General features: G+C 41.7%; 1 pseudogene; it reads right to left on the bottom strand.

Annotated features, from left to right (window-relative positions):
- Positions 1 to 2,320: 2,320 nt before the first annotated feature.
- Positions 2,321 to 5,469, bottom strand: LOC136381466 (small ribosomal subunit protein eS24 pseudogene; annotated as a pseudogene).
- Between the last annotated feature and the right edge of the window lie 241 nt (positions 5,470 to 5,710).

Genomic DNA, 5,710 nt, shown 5'->3' with positions numbered 1-5,710 from the left:
AAGTTTTGAACAGAATTCTCATTCTACATAAGTACATTGCTAATGAAAAGAATCTGATCATATATCTTTATAAAATTATAAGGTAAATCCATTAGAAATGAAACAAAAACAAAAGTGGACAGTTTGTATGTGGAATTTTTCCTTTAAATGAGAGAATTAGAGGTTAATATTGGAATACTACCATATTTTGCTCTTTAGAATACACATCCTGGAGAACATGTCTAATTCCCTTCTGGATGACTCCTAAATTCACGCTTTGACACACTCTTTTCATAACAAAGTATTTCATTCATTTATTTATCCAATGAATATGTACTGGATATTTTCTATGTGTCAGGTTTCATTCTGAATGCTAGAGATACTGTGATGAGCAAAATTGACAGTTCCTATCCTCTGGGAGCTTACAATGAGTGACAAAATATAAAAAGAGAAAACCAATAAGCCACAGCTGGGCTCAAGAATGAGAAAATCATCCCAGGGGACAAGGTACAGCTATACACAGTGATGACAGGGGGGCAACACCGGGCCTTCTGGGGCCTGGGGATGGAGCCCTTTGCTGGAAGCCGGGAACTCAATTCTGATAGAACAGAGGAGTTTTGCTCTCTGTAAGACTATAGTCCCAAGCCAAACTTGAGGGTTGAGAGCCTTCCTCTTAAAAAGAAGCTGAAAAAGAGAACTGCCAACTGGAGCTAAGTACTTTAATTTCACAGGAAGCTATGGGCCTGGAGAGGTGAAGAACAGAGACTCCAAGCCAATCTGGACCTAAGATTCCCAAATACGATCACAGAACAAGAGGAGCAAAATACTGTATCCTAAAATCTGGTTCTGAGCTGCAGGGGGAGAGGAGCAGAGGACAACCTGTGATGGCAACTATAAAACTATAAAACCACCCAACAGGAGGGAAGGAGAAAACTCATCCATAAAACTGTGCACTTGTGCCTGACAACGCACAAACCATACACCACTGAAATGAAATATAACCAGAACCTCTAAGGTCCACCTGAAATGCTTGGCCTACGTAGAAGAAAAGTTATGTAAGGGAAGTTTGTGTTTTGGTTTGTCACCTATTGAGAGTTTTTATTTTTTGTACCTAAAGTGTTCAACAGTTGCTAGAGTGGGGAACCGAAACTCAGCAGCTTGCCACACATCAAGAAAAGACTGAATTGAAGGTCATGGTCCCTTATGATTCAGCTATCAGAGTCTGTTCAGTGTGCTCGCAGCCACAGTGCAGCCCTGGAGAGGAGATGGGCCGCCCAAAGAGAAGATGGAAAGTCGCTGTAACTCTAAAGAATGGACAAAAATTGCAGGTATCAGGTATTCTCACACATACAGATTTGACTACTTTAAGACCAAAAAAAAAAAAAAAAGGAAATGAAGAGTTTTGAATCATAAATTTTTCATACCTTGATCACAAGTAAAATACCAATTTCCTAATTAATGTCTTTTAAATTCAGGTATGAATGGAACACATCAGGTTACCCTAGGTAACTTTTTATCTATTATAGAGGTAAATTATTATCCAGGATCTGGGATTCAGATATTTTATTCTTTAAAAAAAAAAACAAACAATTGAAGTAACTGTCTAGCCACAATTTGACAAGAAACTAACCTGGAGGCAATACTGAGTAGTCAAGAAAAGCCTTAAGCGCTGAAGCCAAAGTGTTGAGATCTCGATCTTGGCTCTGCCACACACTACGTGTGAAATAATTGGGAGTGCAGGTTGCTTCTCTGTGCCTCAGTCTCTTCGTGCACTCACAACTATATTGGCACTGACATATCACATTTTAATGTGGTCTTCACGAAGGAAACTGAGTAGCGGAACAATACTTTGACATTTTATTTTGTTTTGCATTTCAAGAAAATAAAAACGAAAACATACCTTTATTGTGGCAACCTAATTGAGCTGCCTCTAGGAACTCGCTTTCATTTTATATGGGACTAGGGGCTTTGTTTTGATTTTTAAAGAATAGTTTACCTTGCACAAGCTTGGAAAGGAACAACTGCACTTAAACTCCCCACCCAAGAAGAAGCAAACCACCCAGGTGCTGCATTTGTTTTACAACAGTGCGCCTAAAGTCGGCGGGAGAATAGAGGAAGCACCACTCAGGTAGCTGTCCTACTCCTCAGGGCACTCGGAACTCGGGGGCTCCGTCCTAAGTGAGCGGAGGGTCTCAGGGAACATCAACCTACTCAGAACCGACAACGCCGCGCCTTCTCTTCCAACAATCCTGCCAGTGCAAATAACTCTAGGTGCCAGCGACCGTCCCGCAGCACCCACCTGCCCGCAGACCCCTGCTGGGCAGCCCACAGAGGCTCCTCCTTAGGGCAGCTGGGAGTGGAAGGCGAGGTGCGGACAAGCCTTTTGGGGCGCGGCTAGGGACTGAGGCTTGCACACCGAGCCCCAGCGGCGTCCGCTCCCGCTCACCTCGCTGCGCCTGACTCCGTGCTGGAAAGCTCGAAAGCGTGGGACTGGTTGGGAGGTGGCAGTGGCGTAATAGTTGATGGTTGGCCTATTAATAAGATGACCAATCGTCCTCCTTTAGGGGGGACAGTCCTTTTGTAAGTTCTGTCCTCCCTCGAAAAGTGTCCTCCTACACGTTCTCCTTTTTGATATTGGAAGACTCATCTGTAAATGTCCGTATTCCATGGATGCAGAGTCAATCCATTGCGTGTGATGTGATGTATTTGTATCTAAATGAGTACTTTTTTCTTACAATTATTATTAAAAATTAATAGGCATGTAAGCATAATTCTAATATAAAATATTACAAGTGTTTTATTATGCATTTATCATATTATAGCATATTATTGTTGTAATGAATAAAATGTTTCTTTTATTTACAATATTGTTTTCTTCAATTTATTTTTGTCCTCCTTTTCATTGTAAAAAAAGTTGGTCACCTTACTGTTAAGGTGTTTCTGCAGGTGTGCTCTGCATTTGCTGGAGCTTGTGAATGTCCGTTTTGCCGCCGCTCCTGTTCAGCCCTCCCAGTATCCCAGCCTTCCCAGCCTTCATCCCTGGACACCCCTGTTGCATCCCTTGGTCTGCCTGCATCGGATTTCAGCCACCACTCTACCGTCCCTGCTCTTTCCTAGAAAACCACTGATGTCTTCTCTCCTTCGATGTACCTGGCACTACGGTAGTTACATATATTGTGTCATTTAACATCCTCTACAGCAGAGACAGTGACACAGAGAAGTTAAGGAATTTGCTTAAAGTCACAGATCCAAAATGCACTAGAACTTGGAAGTTGATTGCAGGCTGCCTGCTTCCCTTCCACCTTGTATATCACCAGAGCTGAATGCCTAGCCAAGTGCCATATGCTTTACCTAAGTGCCAACTACTTCTTAAGCTCTGGCAGAGTGGTATTATTTCTACAGCTGAGAATCCTAAATGGCTTGTCCAAGACATTAAGTGAAGACTTATTGTACGACAACGTGAAAAAGAACAAATTATTGCTACATGCAAGCACATAGACAAATATCACAAATAAATGTTGATCAAGCCCTGGCCGGTTGGCTCAGTGGTAGAGCGTCGGCCTGGCGTGCAGAAGTCCCTGGTTCGATTCCCGGCCAGGGCACACAGGAGAAGCGCCCATCTGCTTCTCCACCCCTCCCCCTCTCCTTCCTCTCTGTCTCTCTCTTCCCCTCCCGCAGCCTAGGCTCCATTGGAGCAAAGATGGCCCCGGCGCAGGGGATGGCTCCTTGGCCTCTGCCCCAGGCGCTAGAGTGGCTCTGGTCGCAACAGAGCGACGCCCCGGAGGGGCAGAGCATCGCCCCCTGGTGGGCGTGCCGGGTGGATCCCGGTCGGGCGCATGCAGGAGTCTGTCTGACTGTCTCTCCCCGTTTCCAGCTTCGGAAAAATACAAAAAAAAAAAAAAATGTTGATCAAAAAATCCCAGCCACAAAAGATGACATCTGTTTGATTCAATTTATATGAAGTTTGTAAGCAGGCAAAACTAACCCAAGGTTACTTTTGATGGAGGGAGTGATAATGACTAAAAGAGTATAAGCAAAGATATTGGGGTACCAGAAATGATCCATATCTTGATCTGTGTGGTGGTTAACCACAATATCCATATGGAAAAATTCACTGTGCTGTACATATAATAGGTATGTGTTTTATGTGTGCAAGTTATATCAACATAAAAGAAAATTAAAGTATCTATTTCTGAACATAATTATTCAATTCTACTGAGATGTATTGCTTATTTTCTGGGCCAAATCTATACTCTTAGTCACTATAACTTCCTGATGTCTAAAAAATAAGTACACCTCTATTTCTTTCAAAATTTCCTTGCACATCAATTTTTCAAATTCCTTAGAAGAATTCTATTGGGATATTTATTGTAATTATGCCATATCTGTAGCATATTTGAAGAGTTCTTACATCTCTACAACATGGACTCTTCCCATCCAATAAACATGGTTCATTTATTCAGAAATTTTCAATTAAGTTTTAAGATATTCTTTATGTAGGGCTTGAATATTTTTGGCATATGATGTATATTAAGTAATTATGGTTTCTGTTACTATTATAAAAGGAATATTTATCCCATTACATGCCCTAATCATTGCTGGTACATCAAAAGGCTTTTAAAATAATATATCTGGCCATCTTCCTGAAGTCCTTAATTCATTTTAGTATATTTTCATTTGAGTCTTTAAATTTCTAGATTGTAATAAAGTATTAAAACCTTTCCTCCTTTGTATGAGAATCTGACTTTTGGTTAATTTTCTCACTACATTTTCTTTTAACTCGATAAAAATGGTATATGCCAACTATTACTAGGCAACATTGCTTATAATAAAAATGGCCCCTTGTTTGTAACTTTTATCTGGAATGGGAGTCACCATAGCCTTGGGTTCTTTTCCTAACCTTCAAGTCTCTTTTGGGGACCCTGGAGGCCATACCTATGGATTGTTACCAGAGACATTGTTTTCTGGGTGGCATGAAATCAAGACAACTTGTACACCTATCCAGTGTAGATCATGTCTTTTTTTTTTTTTTAAGTTCTTAGTTTATTAAACCTCGCATGAAAAATCTGCACAGTCACCACAGATAAAGTCACTGAAGAATCTTGACTCCTTTTGCCAGCACCAGCATTGGCCTGTGCAGTGCCCGGCTTTCTTCCGTCTACTCTTAAGTTCCTTTCTCCATTTTCTTGAGGTTATCTTCTCATACAGGCCATGTCTTGCAAGTCTGTGTTTGGGTTCCTTTTTCTTTATGTAATCCAGGGAATCCTAAATCGTGCCAAAGCCAGTTGCCTTGCCACCACCAAAACGGGTTCTGAATCCAAACACAAAGAGGACATCTGGTGTGGTCTTACACATTTTGGCTAGTTTTTCTCAAATTTTTGTCTTGGGTACTGTTGCCTTCCCAGGGTGCAGGTCAATGACCATTTGTTTCCACTGAACTGGTCTGTGGGTCATCAACTTCCTGGTCCAGAGAGTTATTGTGTCATTCATATGGCTGATATTCAAGCAGCCAGGGAAGAAAAGGATCTTGTCTTCTTGACTGAGAAATCTGCTGAGTAAATTGCTACAAAGATTTCCACCACTAGGAATATCTAACACTGCCTTGCTGGTATGTGAGCTTCTTGTCCTATGTCCTTCTAAACAGGCCAGTGTCATGTGTGGCCTCCACTAGTTTTGTGAGTCTAAATGTTTACAGTCATCCCTCGCCATATCGCGGTCCACTTTTCGTGGT

The sequence above is a fragment of the Saccopteryx leptura genome, chromosome 9 (assembly GCF_036850995.1).
Source record: "Saccopteryx leptura isolate mSacLep1 chromosome 9, mSacLep1_pri_phased_curated, whole genome shotgun sequence".
Lineage (NCBI taxonomy): Eukaryota > Metazoa > Chordata > Mammalia > Chiroptera > Emballonuridae > Saccopteryx > Saccopteryx leptura.
This window is presented reverse-complemented; position numbering and strand designations above follow the sequence as displayed.